The 19,345-nt window shown below is 37.2% G+C and overlaps 1 protein-coding gene across 4 annotated transcripts in view; it reads right to left on the bottom strand.

The window, feature by feature from the left end:
- LOC105495877 (gamma-aminobutyric acid type A receptor subunit alpha3) overlaps positions 1 to 16,899 on the bottom strand; it is a 284,992-nt gene extending 268,093 nt beyond the window's left edge. Inside the window, exon 1 of one of the 4 annotated variants that reach the window (XM_071089115.1) lies at positions 16,710 to 16,899. The gene's annotated coding sequence lies outside the window, so the exon portion shown is untranslated. Of the gene's footprint in view, positions 1 to 16,165; positions 16,239 to 16,512; positions 16,658 to 16,709 lie in introns of those variants that run through there. The other 3 variants (XM_011765764.2, XM_011765765.3, XM_011765766.2) reach the window with 3 other exon arrangements.
- Between the last annotated feature and the right edge of the window lie 2,446 nt (positions 16,900 to 19,345).

Here is a 19,345-nt window from a genome sequence, read left to right as displayed (position 1 = left end):
GGACCTATACACTGAAATATACAAAACATTGTTAAGATAATTTAAAGAAGAAATAAACAATAAAACGTTATACCATCTTAATATATCAGGAGACTCGAGATAGTTAAGATGTCATTTCTTCCCAAATTGACCTAAAGATTTAACTCAATCCCAATAAATCTATCAGTAGCATTTTCAGAGGAGAAAGTGAAACGCTGATTCATCAATTTATCTAGAAATACAAAGGACCTAGGATAGCCAAGAACATTTTTTAACTTTTTTTCAAAAATAATCTTTAAATCAAGAACAAAGTTAAAGGATCCACAATGCTTTACTTCAAGATTTACTAAAATGCTATTGTAGTGTCTCAATTCAACAATATTAACATTTTGGGGCAGAGCAATACTTTATTGTTTGAGTAGCTGCCTGGCCTCTACCCACAATATGCCAGGAGCATGTCCCTCCAGTTGTGGTAACCAAAAATGTCTCCAGACATTGCCAAATGTCCCTGGGGGGAATATTGCCCCAGTTGGGAACCACTGAACTATAATAATTGATGCAGCATGTTAGTTTCAAGGTTACACAAATAGATCAAATAAACAGAATAGAGTCCAGAAGTAGATCCATCCATACACAGTCAGTTGATTTTGGACAAGGGTGCCAAGGTAATTCAATGGGCAAAAGATACTCTTGTCAACAAATGGGGCTGGAAAAATGGGACATACATATGGAAAAATATATTATATATGCCTGGAACATTACCTTGCTCCAAACACAAAAGTCATCTAAACATGCACCAAAGGCATAAATCAAAGAACAGAAACTACAAAACTCTAGAACAAAACAAGAGAGAATTATTTTGAACTTAATTAAGACAAAGACTTCTTAGAATACAAAAGGTACAAGTTATACTAGAAAACCCATTAAGAAAATGAAAAGCCACAGGAGGGCAGAAAATATTTTCAAAACACATATCTTTTAAATAATTTCTATTATATTTAATATTATATATTGTATTATAGAATGACCCAATAATAAGAACACAAATATCCCAATTTTAAAATGGGCAAACGATTTGAATGGACATTTCTCCAAATGAGATACACAGATGGCTAATAAGCACATGAGATAATGTTCAGTATCATTAGTCATAGGAAAATGCAAATTAAACCACAATGAGCTACCACTACACACTCACTGGAAAGACTGACAAGGCAGGATACAAGGCTAATCTTCAAAAGTCAATAGCCGTCCTATATACTAGCAATGAATAACTGGAATTTGAAATTTAAAATGCACTATTTATGTTACCACCAAAATATGAAATGCTTAGATATAAATCTAACAAAATATGTATATGATATCTTTAAGGAGATTATAAAGCTCTGATAAGAGAAATCAAAGAAGATCTAAATACATGGAGATATATTCCATGGTCATGAATAGGAAGACTCAGTATTGTTGGATAGGAAGATTAATTGTTAGTAAGGTCAGTTCTTCTCAACTGATATATACATTCAATGCAATCCCAACTAAAATCCCAATTATTTATTTTCTAGACATCAATAAACAGATTCTGAAGTTTATATAGGAAGACAAAAGACCCAGAATAGTAAACACTATACTAAAGAACAGGAATAAAGTTAGAAGACTGACACTATCTGATAGGAAACAAGGCAGTGTGGTGTTGGTAAAAGAATAGATGAATATGTCAGTGGAACAGAATAGAGACCCCAGAAATAGATAGACCCACACAAATAAAGTCAACTGATCTTTGACAAAGAAGCAAAGGTAATACAAGGGATAAATGATAGTTTTTTCAACAAATGGTGCTGGAATAAATGGCCATCCACTTGCAGAAAAAAGATGAATCTTGACAAAGACCTTACATTCTTAAAAAAAATTAGCTCAACATGGGTCATAGCCAGTAAAATACAAAACCAAAAAACTCCTAGATGATGACATAGGAGAAAAACGAATGATCCATGAAAGTAAAACCTAATAAATTGACCTTCATTAAAATTTAAGATCTTTGCTCTGTGAAACGCACTGTTAATAGTATGAAAATACATGCCATAGACTAGGAGAAAATATTTGCAAAACATATATCTGGTACAGAACTTACATTGAAAATATATACAGGACTCTTAAACTGAACAATAAGAAAACAGTCCAGTTAAAAATGAGCAAAAGAACTGAAGAGACAGCTCAGCAAAAAAGATAAGATTACAAATAAGCATGTAAAAAGATGCTCAACTCTTACATCGCTAGGGAATTGAACACTAAAACAACAATGAAGTATCACTACACACCTATTAGAATGTCCAAAATCCAAAATGTAGACAACACCAAATGCTAGTAAACATGTGGAGCAATAGGAATGCTCATTTATTGCTGATGGCAGTACAAAATGATATAGCCACTTTGGAAGACAGTCAGGCAGTTTCTTACATAGCTAAACATAGTTTTACCATATGATCCAGCAATTGCACTCCTTGGTATTTACCCAAATGAGTTGAAAACTTATATCCACACAAAAACCTGCTCACAAACACTTATAGCAGCTTTATTCATAATTGCCAAAACTTGGAAGTAACCAAGATGTCCTTCAGTAGGTGAACGGATAAACAAACTGTGGTACAGTCTATGTGTTTATCCACACAATTGAATATTAATCAGCAATAAAAAGAAATGAGTTATCAAACCATGATAATACATGGAAAAATCTGAAATACATATTGCTAAGTGAAAGAACCCAGTCTTAAAAGCGACATACTGTAAGATTTCAACTATATGACATTTTGGAAAAAGCAAAACTATAGAGAGAGTGAAAAGATCAGTGGTTGCTAGAGGTTCAGGCTAGAGGGAGGGATGAACAGGTATAAAACAGGAGATTTTTAGGGCAGAGAAACTATTCTATATTATACAATAATGGTGGATATATGTTACACATTGTCAAAATTCATAGAAATGTAGAACACAGAGTGTACACAAATGCAAGCTATAGACATGAGTTAATAATAATATATCAATATCAGTTTATCAATTGTAACAAATGTACCACATTAAAGACATTAATAATAAGGGAAACTGGGGTAGGGGGATGGGGTAACTCAGTTTAATTTTTTTGTAAATCCAAAACTGTTCTAAAATAAAGTTTATTATTAATTATTATTATTATTATTATATTATTATTTGAGATGAAGTCTCACTCTGTCACCCAGGCTGGAGTGCAGTGGCGCCATCTCGGCTCACTGGAAACTCCACCTCCCAGTTTCAAGTGATTTGATTCTCCTGTCTCAGCCTCCAGAGTAGCTGAGATTACAGACACCCACCACCACCCCAGGCTAATTTTTGTATTTTTAGTAGAGACGGGGTTTCCCCATGTTAGCCAGGCTGGTCTCGAACTACTGACCTCAAGTGATTCACCCACCATGGCCTCCAAAGCACTGGGATTACAGGCGTGAGCCACCGCACCCGGCCTAATTTTTTAAAGACTGAAAATACCAAGTGGTGGTGGGGATAATGAGCAGCTGAGACTCTTACACACTGCTGGTGGGAATGCAAAATTATATAGCCACTTTGGAGAACAGCTTGACAATTTCTTATAAAGTTAGACATTTACTTTGCATATAACCCCAGAAGTCCCCTTCTAGGTATTTACCTAGCATAAATAAAAATATATGTGAAGCAAAAACCTGTACAAGAACATTTATAACAGCATTGCGACAGCATTATTTATCATGGCTAAATAGTGGGAAAAAAACAAACGTCTCTAAACTGTTGAATGAATAAATTTCTCGGCAATAATAAAGAATAAACAATAATGAAAATATGCAACAACATGGATGAATCCTAAAAGTAAGTGCTAATTAGAAGAAGCCGGACACAAAAGACTACATACCAAATGTTTCCATTGATGTGATAGCATAAAAGAAACAACACTTTGAGGACAGTAAACCTAAGACCTAAAACCATAAAATTCCTAGAAGAAAACCTAGGCAATATTCAGAACATAGGCATGAGCAAAGACTTCATGTCTAAAACACCAAAAGCAATGGCATCAAAAGCCAAAATTGACAAAGGGGATCTAATTAAACTAAAGAGGTTCTGCACAGCAAAAGAGACTATCATCAGAGTGAACAGGCAACCTACAGAATGGGAGAAAATTTTTGCAATCTATCCAACTGACAAAGGGCTACTATCCAGAATCTACAAAGAACTTAAACAAATTTACAAGGTAAAAACAAACAATCCCATCAAAAAGTGGGCAAAGGATATGAACAGGCACTTCTCAAAAGAAAACATTTACGCAGCCAACAAACATGAAAGAAAGCTCATCATCACTACTCATTAGAGAAATGCAAATCAAAATCACAGTGAGATACCATCTCACACCGGTTAGAATGGCAATCATTAAAAAGTCAGGAAACAACGGATGCTGGAGAGGATATGGAGACACAGGAACACTTTTACACTGTTGGTAGGAGTGTAAATTAGTTCAACCATTGTGGAAGACAGTGTGGCAATTCCTCAAGGATCTAGAACTAGAAATACCATTTGACCCAGCAATCCCATTACTGGGTATATACCCAAAGGATTATAAATCATGCTACTATAAAGACACATGTACCTGTATGTTTATTGTGGCACTGTTCACAAATACTTAGAACCAACCCAAATGTCCATCAGTGATAGACTGGGTAAAGAAAATGTGGCATATATATACCACAGAATACTATGCAGCCATAAAAAAGGATGAGTTCATGTCCTTTGCAGGAACATGGATGAAGCTGGAAACCATCATTCTCAGCAAACCAACACAAGAACAGAAAACCAAACACTGCATGTTCTCACTCATTAGTGGGAGTTGAACAATGAGAACACATGGACACAGGGAGGAGAACGTCACACACTGGGGCCTGTCAGGAGGTGGAGGGCTAGGGGAGGGATAGCATTTGGAGAAATACCTAATGTAGGTGACAGGTTGATGGGTGCAGCAAACCACCATGGCACATGTATATCTATGTAACAAAACTGCACGCTCTGCACATGTACTTCATACTTATAGTATAATTTTAAAAAAGAAAAGAAAAGAAAAAGAAAATAGATAGATGGTTTCCTGGAATTGTAGGTAGAAGAAAAGAATTGACTGCAAAGGGGCCCAAAAGAATCTGTTATGGTAAGGGAAATTTTCTCTATCCTTATTGTGATGGCACTGGTGGTAGTGGTTACACAATCATATACATGTGTCAGAACTTAAACTGTACACTTACAAAGGGTAAGTTTTATTTTATGCTAATTATACATTAATAAATCTGACTAAAAAATAAAGTTGACTGGGACTAAATCTAATATGTAAGAATATTATCAATAAATTTACCAACCTTTATCAAAGGTTGCAAAAAGTCCTGAATAAATGCCAAGATATAACATATTCATAAATAGGAAATCTCTGTCAAAAGGATGTCAATTCTTCTTCAAATCATTCTAAAGATTCAATATAATTTCAAGAAAAAAAAACATTACTTTCTTGTAATTTGGTAATTTCATTTTAAAATTAAGGTAAGTGAGGAAAGGACCAAAAATAAGATGATCCAGAAAAAGAAAGAAAAGTGGTGTGAGTGTGGATGAAGGCAGTGTACAGTAACTTGAATTTACAAATATACAAATATCAAATTCATTATAAAGCATTTGTAAGTAAAACAACACAAATGTAGACAAATAGATTAATGAAACACAATAAAGAGCCAGAAATAGACTCAAGCATGTATAAAAATTAGGCAATGTGGTGGAGTTTGCTTTCTAAACTAGTTGTGTATAAACGACATTTAAAACAAATAGTATTTTACATGGAAAAAAACTGCTTAATATTTTACATTACATACAAAAATAAAATCCAGATGGATTAAATAACTAAATGTAAAGAAAATTTCTTGAACTCTTCAACAAAATTTTGGAGGACATTTTTTATGATCACAGTATCAGTTATATCTCTTAAAGCATGACACAAAAAGCACAATTCATGGAGGAAAAGATTGATAAACCTGACATGAAAATTTAAAACTTCTGTAATGATAAAGGACCCCATAAACAAAATAGAAAGCGAAGTAACATTATAGAAGCAGATATATGATATGTATATCTCAAAAATAATTAGTATCCAGAATATATAAATAAGTCTTACAAATCAGTAAGAAGAAGCAACTGAATAGAAAATTAAGCAAATGTGGGTGGCCCTGAGTGTCATGTTTGGAGGGATGTGGAAAGGAATGAAACAGGGGCTAGACACAAAGAAAGTTAAAGGTTATATATAATGTTTTATTTCTTTTATTTAAACATATCAGAAACCAAAACGACAAAATGCTAACAGTTGTTCACTCTAGTAGTATATATGTGGTTACTTGTTCATTGTTTTGAAAGACTCTCTGAGTTTCCCTTAAACTTCCAAAATAAAAAAAGGGAAAAAAAAAACAAGAAAATAACTTGTAAACTATAAATTTATAATAATAAACTTGAGCAAAGTAAAAAAAAATAGAAGTTAAAATTATAAATACTAATTTTCTGCATAATCAATTAGCAGAAATAATGATAGAAAGACTCCCTTCACAAAATTAAGAGCATAAAATAAATGTTACTGCTATCCATTCTATACAGATAAATCTAGGCTTAGAGAGGCTACACAGCTAGTAAGTAGAAGAGCTGAGGTAATAAAAATTATTTTAAAGCTACAACAATATTTAAACTTCGTAAATAGGACAAGAAGAGACAGACTAAAAGAAATGAAGAATAGATAAATTCCAAACAGTATCTACTATATATATTACAATTTGTATATATTGCAGATCAGTGTTAATGAATGAATTATTCAGTGTTTGGTGCTATGAAACAATTGGCAGGGAAAACAATTTAGAAAATTACCTCACACCACACAGCAAAATAAATTTCAGAGGGATTAAACATAAGCAATAAAAACTAAAACAAAATTCATTTAAGCACTTATCCAATTTTGAATGAGGAAGAAATTCTTAAACACGAATTCATCAGAATAAATTACAAATGAAAAGATAAATATAATTATATAAAATTAAGATTAGTATGCATAAAAGTCTATTTAAAATGTAAACTTTTAAATTTAAACGTTTAAAATGTAAGTGGGAGAATATTTTCCCTACATTTGACAGAAAAAGGTCTAATGGGTCAACTAAATATACATTGCCCATAAAAATTGTAAAAAATGTAAGTTCTTAATGGAACATGTACAAAGATCAAAAATAGATGTTCATAGAAATGAAACAAAATTGATCAAAAAAGTATTCAATCTCATTATAATAAAAGAAACACATATTAAAACAGTAAGGTACCATTTTATCCCTATCATATTGGTAAATATTTTAAAAGAATGACAATAGCCAGCACTGTCATAAGTGTATGAGCAGTAATCAACAATCTTATATAGTGGGACACCTTCACATATATATGAAGAGCCTTTAAAAAAATAGTATCTTCAGACCCAGTAATGCCTTTCATAAAAACTCATCTTAATAATTCATTCAACAAACATTTACTAAGTATCCACAATATGTCAGACCTTATTGTAGGTTCTAGGGGATATAAGGGTGAAGAAAATGGAGAAAAAAATGCCCGTGCTTGAGGGACTTACACCCTAAAACAGGAATCCAGACAAATAGATGTAAGGTATCTAGTCTATTAGGTGATGACACAAGCCAAAGGTTTAAAAAAGTAAAGCAAGAAAGGGGAAGAGTAAGTGTTGGAAAAGATGGGTTTGCATTTTTATGTGAGATCGTTTAGAATTCAAATGTGACATTTGAATAAAGATCTAAAAAGGTGAGGTTCAAAGAAGCAAAAATAATTTAAATGATCAATATGTGATCTGTCATACAATTATAGTAGAAATTGAAAACTGAAAAGTATGCAGCTATTAAAAATTGTTTGAAGGCTGCTGAACGATGTGGGGAAATGCTAACAATATAATACCAATGAAAAAGTCAGATCAAAAGACTGGATTAAGAAAATGTGGCACATATACACCATGGAATACTATGCAGCCATAAAAAAGGATGAGTTCCTGTCCTTTGTAGGGACGTGGATGAAGCTGGAAACCATCATTCTCAGCAAACTATCACAAGGACAAAAATACCAAACACCTCATGTTCTCACTCATAGGTGGGAATTGAACAATGAGAACACTTGGACACAGGAAGGGGAACATCACAGATTCCTTTTCATATTATCTCTGTATATATCCTATCAGTGTACCTCTCTGGAGAACCCTGATTACAACAATGACATTATAGAATAATCATGTAATATAGAATGAGGCAAACTTGAGTTTGACCTTGAACCTTGCCTCATTTTAGCTGTACCATAAGTTATGTATCTTCCGGGAGTCTTGGTTTCTTCATGTATAACATGAGTAAAATAATATTTACTTGACTGGTTTGCACCAAGAAACAAACAGGATAATATGTGCCAGGCACCTGGCACATCATAAAGTGCTCAACAAATGCACAGTAGATGCTGTCAGTGCCTGCCCTCAACTAGATCTCCTCACCCCTACCATTTCAGTGCACTCCAACCCAACTCCCAACCACCAGCATATGCATTTCCTTGCCTTTCTCCTTCTGCTGCAGCCTGCTTTCCCACCAAGAAGGCAGGCCTGAAATGCCAGGGAACAAATGCTCCCTGGGAGCAGCCCTTGGCAACTAACTATAAGGGCCAGTATGTAAAGACCCTGCTCCCTCGATGCCTGAGTGGGATGGCTTTGAGCTGTATGGTTTACACTGTTCCCAGAGGTTCTCCACTGGGACTAAGCACCAGTCCTCCACACTGATGGCTGGCTTGTGAAATGCCCTTTCTTGGCTGTGTTGCTTCTCTGTCACTCTTCTTCATGCTTCTCCCCATGATCCCTCTTTACCTCCTAAACTACAGTAGTCCTCCTTACGGAGATATGTTCTGAGAACCCCAGTGGATGCCTGAAACTGCAAATAGTACCAAACCCTATATATACTGTATTTTTTCCTATACAGACATATCTATAATCAGGTACAATAAGAGATTAACAACAATTACTTCTAATAAAATAAAACAATTATAACAATAAAAAAAAGAAAAAGGTCAAAAATAGTACATATAAGATGTGATTCCAATTACATAAACACAGAAACACATCTGAAAGGAAATACAGCAAGTTATCTCTGGACTAGGGATTTAGAGGTGATTGTTTTTTTAAAAAAAAAAGTCTCCTCATTTTCAAAATTTTCTGTAATGAGGTTGTTTTACTTTTATAATCAGGAAAAAACAATTTGATGGTAGATATTACAATCTTAAGGTATATTAGAAAATATACACAATTTTTTAAATGGAAGTGCTAGCCATTCATGCTTAAAGTACTGGGTCCCATTTTGGACATCATACATTAAGAGGGATACTGAAGATGGAAGTGTCTACTGTAGAAATTTCTCAAAATATGTATCACATAAGCTCAAGAACTAGCAATATATAGACTGAAGAAAAGATGAGAAGAACAACAATGGTTAAACATTTGAATGACCATTATGAAGAAGGGGAACGGCAATTATACAGTATTGCTGTTGCTCCAAGGTGCAAGACCAATAGGTTGAATTCAGAAGACAGATTGCAGGTCAGTATGAAGAATAACTTGCTAACAACCAAGCTGTCTACTATCTGGTGGTGTTAAGCAACCTTTCCTGAAACCATTCACACTGAAAATAGATGACCATATGTACTGGGTGATAAGACTGCCATTACATGATTGTTAAGGGCCCTGCCATTTCTGAGCTCCTCTTGTACTATTTTGAAAAGATATTTTATACTATGGTCACTTACATAATTCCATCTCCATCCACCTCCCCTTCCCTTCAAAAATATATATAATACTTGCGTTTTTTAAAAAATCAGTTTTTAAAGTGAAAAGTACCCTTCAAAATATATGTCCTGGAGATTTTTATTCCCCCTTCTGTGTATATTCAGCAGACATATTTTGTGCAGACATCAGTATGTTTAAAATCATGCTTTTAAGTATAAAAATGCTTTTATATTACCAACCAGTGTTTCCCTTCACATATATCTTCCCCCCAGGAAGAGACTACCTGGACCATTACATTTCAGAATGAGATAATCACCTTGCACGTATTTTTTTGTTTTTGTTTTTGTTTTTTTTTTGGGGAGGGGGGACGGAGTCTCGCTCTGTCACCCAGACTGGAGTGCAGAGGCGCAATCTCGGCTCACTGCAAGCTCCGCCTCCTGGGTTCACGCCATTCTCCTGCCACAGCCTCCCGAGTAGCTGGGACTACTGGCACCCGCCAGCACACCCGGCTAATTTTTTGTATTTTTAGTAGAGACGGGGTTTCACTGTGTTAGCCAGGGTGGTCTCGATCTTCTGACCTCGTGATCCTCCCGCCTCGGCCTCCCAAAGTGCTAGGATTACAGGCGTGAGCCACTGCGCCCGGCCACCTTGCACGTATTTAACAGTATCATGCCCCATCTTATTCTCAGTGACTTTAGTTTATTTCAAACCAGCAGTAATAGAAATATCACCTAATATCCAACTTTACTATATATTTTACAATATAGTCAGTTCTTTCCTTAACTTTGAGGACAGTTCACAATTTCGGTCATCTCAGGAATAAAACAAGGAAGGTGTATTTCAACGACCTCTTCTAAAGTCTGTGAATACTTCCACCAAAATTATCAACCTTCAGAATTCTGTATAAAGTTATTAGTGTCGCTTATATAAGTGACCGAACCTGAGCTACCTGCACAGAACCGTGATAACACAATATAGAGCAGAACATGAACTATAGAACCTCACAGCTTGGAGGGTCTTTGTAAATATCTTAATAGATTCATGTCAGTCACCCTGTTCAAAACCCTTTTCCAAACCTCCCCCCACATTATTTTACAGATATGGAAACAGGCTCAAACAAGACAAGTGATATGTCAAAACAAACCGAGTATCCAAGTCAGGACTAGGCTATCAGAAATCCCATTTTAAGAGGGATTTTTAATATCAAATTCTTCATACTTTTTATCAAGTGCCTCTTCCTATAAATTGCTGAATTGAGAGAGTTGGAGGACCTGGGAAAGGCACTGGGTCTTTGTGAGTTTCAGTTAAGCCACACGACATATAACCTAGTTTTTAAGTAAGTCACTGCTCCTGTGGACATGAGCCTGGAGGGACCCTTACCTTCCCTTACTGTTGCAGCACAATCATCTGCCATACATTTGCAAAATGGGTATGCATCATCCAGCTGAAGTGTTGGTAAGCACTGTGACCATCAGAGTGGGAAGGACTGTTATAAACCAGATATCATTTATCACTACTCAACTCTGTTGTGAAGTTTAATAATGGTGACCACACCTTTCTTCTTGAAGTGGTACATTTTCCTCTACATATGAATCACAATTTATGACTATGTAGTTCAGTAGTTTGTCAAATAATGTCTATCTCACTACCTAAACCATGAGCCCAGGATGGCAACAACTTTGTCTGTCTTGCTCACCATTATATTCTCCATGCCTAGTAAATGGTATGTATGCAATAAATAAATTAGAAGGTGCCTCTCCTCTCTTAGCACCTTCAAAACATACTCTTCTAATTTTCCTTCCATATCTCTGACTTTTTCTCCTTTGTAGCCTTCACATAAGGGTCATCGTTTTCCCCCATATCCTAAAAAAAAAAAAAAAAAAAAAAAAAAAAAAAAAAAAAAAAAAAAAAAAAAAAAAACACAACGCATTCTTCAAAGTACCACCCCTGAATCTCTTTTATTCTATTTCAAGTATTGAGAGGCAATGACTCTCAAATCACTCTCTCCAATTGACTTCTTTCCAGAGTTCCAATCCCATATTTTCAAATGTGCTCAGTACCTTTTACTGGGCTACAACAATATTACTACTTGTGTGGCCCCAGGCAAATCAAGTCACTCACCCTGTCAAGATGGGTTTGCTCATCCCTAAAATGAGGGAGTTGCATCTCTTTTACATATAAAGTCCTAATTCTCCCATCTAGCATTCAATATGATTTATAGTCAAGCCCTCCACCTATCTTGCCAAACACATCTCACGTAAGTATTTCTGCATACACTTTACTCCAACACAACTAGCCTCTGAATAGAATACCTTTCCCATCCCCTAATTCTGCATACTCAAAGTTTGTCTAATCTTCAAAGCTCATTTCAAATGCCACTTCCAGGAAGGTGTCTTTGATCTCCTGAAAGCCCTTTGCTTCCCTTTTATGGGTGTAGATCTCATCTCCTAATACTATAGTTGTTTGTATACTTCTTCTCTTTCCTACTTGACTGTGTCATCTTGGAGGTCAGAGGCTATTCCTAAATAATCCTGTATCTCCCACATTACCTTTGGTTCATCGTAGGTACTTAGTAACCTCATACTGAACAGATTCCATTAAGCCATGTCAGTTACCCTGCTCAAAGCCCTTTAATCAGTCCCACTCTTTCTAGAATAAAGACCAACAGCCTTATAATGGTCCACTCCAGCAATCCCTTCAAAATAAAATTGAGATACCAAGTAACTCTCTGAAGTAGTCAAGTTGGATTTCTATCCACTCTAAGAAATTTTTAAAATGGGATGAATCCTGTTTCCCCAATACAGAAGAAAGCCCAAATTACCTTTCCTTTATTGAATGTATGGCCCCACAACTAATGTCTAATGGTTCATTCATTTACTTAAAAAACATCTGTTAAGCACCTACTCTATGTCATACACTAGGCTAAAGGCTAACGGTATAATAAACTGAACTGATACAGCCCCTCACCCACTTGGAATACATAACTGAAAGTATAATTTGTATAAACTCTAAGGAAATTAAGAGTTTTAAGAAAAAACAAACATTTTATCTGTCACAACACATAAACAATGCAACTTTGTGTAAATGTTGAATTCTTCATTAAAGGAGATATTTAACTGTAGAGTAAAAGATCATCGAGAGGTGATTTAGAAATTAAAGCTGGGTGTAATTTGGGCCTCTTAAATTAGGTGGGCAGATAGCCTAGACCAGCGCACTCAAAATGTAGCCCGCCAATCAGTGCCTGTCTGTGAACTTTTATTACCAGACTGTAATGACCAAAGTACAGAAGTACTTAGAAAATATTACACTTAGAAAATATTACTTAGTACTTAGAAAATATTACTTAGAAATATTACTTAGAAAATAGTACTTAGAAAATATTACACTTAGAAAATATTACAGCAATTTGAAAAAATCATTTTATGTTTGTAGAATCTAATAATACAAATGTGGGCTTAATAATACAAATGTGGGCTTATCTTTTGTATGTCTTTTCTTTCATTTTCTAGCAATTCATGGTTAATTTATTTTATTAAATTAACAGTCTTCTGTGATGGATTAGGAAAAGACAAACAACAACAATAACAACAAAAAACATTTTCCTTCACTAGGGGAGTTTGACCAGTACTCTACTAGAGCTTTGCTACTTGAAGTGTGGTCAGTGGAACAGCAGTTTCAGGATCACCTAATATCTTGTTAAAATGCAAAATCCAAGGCCCCTGCCATAGACTCTCTGAATCACAATTTGCATTTTGAAAAGATTCCCAGGAGATATTTTTACACATTAAAGTTTGAGAAACACTGGCCTAACGATTTCTGAAGCCTCTCATAACTCTGAAATCTTATATTTACTTTAGATAAAGAATTTCAGAGTTGAAAGACCCTTAGAGATACAGTCCACTTCAACATCTTATAGATGGAAAAACTGAGGCACATGGAGGGGAAGTCACATGTCCAAGATAATTGGCAAATCATCAGAGCTAGGAATGGAACCCAAATTTGCTAACAGCCAAGTCAGTGTTCCATTCTAGCAACCACATACTCACCCCTTTCCACCCAGTCCCTCTGTATTGTATCCCCTCAATGATGTAATTATTCCTGAGGTGTTTTCTGATAAAATAGTTTATTCTTCTACCTTCTGTATACTGTATGAACCTTGAACTACCACTACTTCAAATGTGCTTTTCTTTATTAAATTAGAAAATTTCATAATTTTCTTTACAAAAATTCCTGCCACTCAAATCTTCCCACATGCCTATTGTCTGGATGCCATATAGACATTCTGGGGGCTTTAGAAGGACCAGTACTAACCAATTTCTGGTCTTTAGGAATATGAAAGCGACCTTCCTTGCTCCCAACAGTCCAGTTGACACCAGATATCAAACTCATCCAAGGAAGAGAACATACACTATCAGGGCTGTTTTGGAAAACTCCGTAGGGTCAATTCGTGGCTAACAAACAAGTGGGCTATTAGGCCATATTAAAAATAGTCTAGGCCCCGCGTGGTGGCTCACGCCTGTAATCCCAGCACTTTGGGAGGCCAAGGCGGACAGATCACGAGGTCAGGAGATCAGGACCATGGCGAAACCCCGTCTCTACTAAAAACACCAAAAATTAGCTGGGCACAGTGGTGAGCACCTATAGTCCCGTCTATTCGGGAGGCTGAGGCAGGAGAATGGCGTGAACCCGGGAGGCGGAGCTTGCACAAGCTGAGATCCGGCCACTGCGCTCCAGCCTGGGTGACAGAGCAAGACTCCATCTCAAAAAAAAAAAAAAAAAAAAAAGTACAATTTCCAGCATAAAGTAAATGATAATCCTTTACTCTGTGGTCTTATTGGATCCAAGAGTTAAGAGGGAGGCATGATTGCTGTCTTCAACTAACTGAAGAACTATTATTAAGAAAAAGCAAATTTGTTCCAGACAGTCCCAAAGAACCAATGAATATAAGTTACTGGGAAACAGATTTTGGCTTATAATGGGGAATACTTTCTGACAATCACAGTTGCACAATGACACAAAGAGCCACGTAATGAGCTCTCTATCACTGCAGGGAGTTCAAATAGAAATCAGTCAACACATTGGATGCTTAGGATAAATTCAAGAACTGAGTAGAGAAATAAAGCTTAATGACTGACCTTTTGGGCTCCCTCCAGTTCCAAGGTTTTAGTATTCTAAAATTTTCAGCACAGAATAACTCCAAATGCTCAGGAAATTAGAATAAGGTCTGTTTTTTAAAGGCGCAGTTTGGAGCATGTTGGGTGGAAGAGGCTATAAAAAGTGAAGTACTATTTTCAAGGAAAGCAAGCTGACCAATGAAAGTCTTTCGTGCAGCCCCTTCCAGAAATCCAGGTGAAGCCTGGCTCCAGGCTAAGTTCCTGTTACTCTACACAAAAGCTAGGCCACTACTATCCAAAAAATCTTGCCAAGCCACACTGTACCTATTGTATCTACACTTGCCTAACAAAGGTGCATAATTCTCCCCAAGAAGGCAGTAGTGCTTCATGGTTATGACCATGGATTCTGGAACCAGGTTGCCAGTGTTTTAATTTCCAACTGGGACATTTAATTGCTCTGCAATCTTGGACAAGTTACTTAACCTCTCTGTGCCTCAGTTTTGTCAGTAAACCAAAGATAATAATAGTGTCTGTTATTCAATGCACTATTCTGCCACAATAATTTAATGAAGTAATATACACTAAACAGTCCAGAATTCAAAATATACTACACACTAAATAATGTTAGCAATTAGTATTAGGAATGTCATAATTACTACCATAGGCACAGCAGTGTCACTCACTTAGAAAGCTCCCATCAAACAATTAGATCCCTTCCCCTACCAGTTCAGAGGGGCTATACTACAAGAGCCTCAATCAGTCTTTGCATAGCTCCAGACAACCAGAACTTGCTGACTCTCCATAAGCCAAACTATTCATGCTAGTAATCCTACCTCATCACCCTGCTTTTCATCAATCCAACAGCCACCCTTCCCCCAGTCCTCGCCCATGCCACCCGCAGCCACAGTCAGAGGAGCAGTAAACTGGGAGGCCAGTTCCAGACAAACCATCAGGTGTTTCCTCCCTTCCAAGGACACAGCTGGACTTAACATGATGCCTATGAGTGGGATGGGGTGGGGTATCTGAATCTCTGATCTAGGATGTCAACTCAACTACCTGGAATTGAGGGTGGGCAAGCAATGGAGCTTCTCTCAGGGAAACAAGGCAAACCTCCCAAGTTTGTGGAGGAAGTCAGGCCCAACCCCACAGCGAGCCCCTTAAAGGAAGGGGGGAGGGCTCAATCTGCTTTAAAGGAAGCAGTTATTTACAACTTTCTACTCACTTGCATGTGGGGGAGGTAATGGGGAGATGGGGAAAGAGGCTGCAAGGTACCCTCCTTCTTTATTTCCAGCAGTGAGAAGCAGCTGCGGAGAAAGAGTTAAAGAAGGGAGAAAGCTCCAGCCATTACTCCATCCCTGGTGCCTAGAGCTGTCTGGGGGGTCATGACAGTGCTGTCTGCTTTGGCTAGGGGCCACTCCGTGGCTTTCTGCAGCAGCTGCTGGGGCCCCCCAAGCAATTTGCAAGGTCAGTGCTGACCTGCTTCCAAAGAGGAACAAAACAATTCACTGACAATGAAGCAAATCACGCACATACCACATCGCAACCCCCCTTCCTCAAATCGGGTTTTACCTCAGTGTCTCCCTGCTCAGATGCCGCCTCTGGGCTTCCACCAGCCCCACTGGGGAACCCAGGATAGCATCACAGCTGCAGAGCATGCCTCGCCTCCCGGCCAACCCAAGGAGACTCTCGGTACGGGGGAGAGATGCTATCGCTAAAAGAGACCTGAGCTTGGGGGAGGGGGAAAAAGGAACATCAATGTTTCTTACCGAGCTCTACAGTCTGAGCGGAGAGGAGAGAAGGATGAATGAACTGAAACAAGTTGGAGGTTGAGCCCTGACAGAGCTCGGCTTCTGGCTGCTGCTTCTCTCTCTGGGTCTCTCTCCTGGTCCCTCTCTCGGTCTGTCTCTCTGGTTTGCTCGCTAGCTTGCGCGCGCTCGCTCTCTCTCTCTCTCTCTCTCTCTCTCTCTCTCTCTCAATCTGCCTCCCTCCCTCTCTGTCAGTTTCTCCCTCCCCTCCTCCCCTCCCCTTCTCCCCTCCCCCTTTGCTGGCTTTAGGTTCACCACTGGTGCTTAGCACGCGGCTGTGCTGGGGCTGTGAATACAGCACTTGCAAGGCTTTAGATGTGGTTGTTTTACGAAATACTAAAGTAGTATTTTATTCCTTAAAGCATCCAACAGAGAAATAGAGGGAAGCCCAGAGAGAAAGGGAGGAGCAGAGGAAGCAAAGGGAAGAGAAAGAGAGCAAAAGGGTAAGAGAGAATAGGAGGATAAAGGAAGTATGGGTTACTGTAGCTGATGTGTGATGCTTACTTGCTGCTCCAAGACTGAAGAGAGCTTCCTCTTTTTTCTCTCTGTCTCCTTTACATCCCTATGGGCGTGCCTTCTAACCCAGGCTCCAAATAAAGGTTTGACAATCCTGTCTGTTCAGATTCCATCTCTGGGGGCAATAATGAGCTAGAAAAATGTACATCAAAGGGGTTGTCATTCATACTCCACTAAGAAGAAAGAGTTCCGCCACATTGATCCCCTATTGACCTAACTTCCACCCCCACCCTCAACCAAGTAGAAGTGCAGACCCAATTCAAAACTGTCAGCTCTAGCTTCCCTGTAGGCAAGACAGACAAGCAGCAGAACCACAATGCTTTCTTTTCAAAAATTCCAAAGGGAATATAGATGTATGTAATTGTGTGAGCCTATACATGAGTTTGCACAAGGGCTAAGATGGGGAAAAGGAGAATTATTGACTCAAAGTATAAAAGAATTATATTCCCATTGGGTCAAAAGAAAAAAAGCAACCTAGGCAAAGCACAGTAACAATGTAGTGTAGGGTGGGAAAAGACCTAGGCTAAAAATAAAATAAAGGAACTTGAGTTTGAGTTCTGCCTCTGAAAATTGCTGTGTTGCTTTCAACGAGTTCTTCAGTCTGGCCCTCAATATCCTCAATGACCAAATGAGTGGTAATGGAAATAAATGATCTTAAAAGACCCTTCCAGAACTAACAGTCTAGGAATCTAAAGACAGGAAAATTCCAGGTGAAGGAGAAGTTGGCCCTTAGAAAATAAAAAATAAACTACCAAATTTCAAAAGTTCTCCAAAGGTGAATCCCCAAATGGGACTCCAAATCACATTTATTCAACATTCCATCTTTCGTGTTTCAGGGATAATACCAATATAAGCACATGAGTAAAGAGCTGTTCCTATCAAAGAATTCAGCATCTGCTTACATATAATGATTAGTATAAAAGTTGTCTTAGTCAAACTCCTCATGTTGTGATTTCTAGTCCTTTTAGAAAAATTCAGAGGGCATCTAATTCAAAGTGAGTTATATAGTGTGTTTAAGTATACTAGTGTCAATATATATACAGTGACTGGGACATAATAGGCATTTACAATGTTGCCTATAGTGTGCCATTTCTATTTAAACTACTATCCTGTTGGGTTTTTTTTTTTTTTTGCCAAATTTCTAATGCTCTCTACTCCTGCCAGATGAAGTGCATGTGCTACACACCTATACATCTTCAAAAGCATGTGTCCATACATTGAGTAGAAGACAGATGGGTACTCGTAAGCTTAGAGTCACTGAGCTAAAGGGACCCATAAAGATAACCATGTCATTGTACAGAAAAGAAATTAGACTAAATAGAAAATATAACTCACACAAGGTCATAATGAGTCAGTGGCAGAGTCAAGGTCAGTACTCAGATTGCTGACTGCAGGTACAGTATTTTTGTCTATAAAATTAACATGTAACTTGCACATAAAGCAAGTGTGTATGTGGGAAAAAAGCTATAAATACTTTTTCCTGCATAGATACCCATTTTTATGTGTAGGCTTGTTTGCATAAATGTCCATTGGGTTTAATAGATTAGTATACTGGCAAAAAGAAATATTATGAACTGGCATAAGGTTGCTGTATTAGTTTTCTAGGGCTGCCATAACAAATTACCATAAATTCAGTAGCTTAAAACAACAGAAATTTATTGTCTCACAGTTCTGAAGGCCAGAAGTCTAAAATTGAGATGCTGGCAGGGTCAAACTGCTCCAAAAGTTCTAGAGAATGATTTCTTGTCTCTTCCAACTTCTGGTGGTTTCCGGTATTCCTTGGCTTATCACTGAATCTCTGCCTCGGTCTTCAAATGGTCTTCTTCTCTGATTTCTGTGTGCCCAAATCTCCCTCTTTTTTCTTATAAAGACACCAGTCATTGGATTTAAGGTCCACCCTAAATCCAGAATGATTTCATCTCAAGATCTTTATCTAATTCCTTTTGCAAAGACCATACCATTGAAATAAGGTCACATCCTGAGGTTCTAGATGAACATGAATTTTGGGGGACACTATTCAATCTACTATAATTGATAACTTTTCATCTAATAAAGATACCAAACAAACAAATAAACCATCT

Source organism: Macaca nemestrina, chromosome X, assembly GCF_043159975.1.
Source record: "Macaca nemestrina isolate mMacNem1 chromosome X, mMacNem.hap1, whole genome shotgun sequence".
NCBI classification, from domain to species: Eukaryota; Metazoa; Chordata; class Mammalia; order Primates; family Cercopithecidae; genus Macaca; species Macaca nemestrina.
This window is presented reverse-complemented; position numbering and strand designations above follow the sequence as displayed.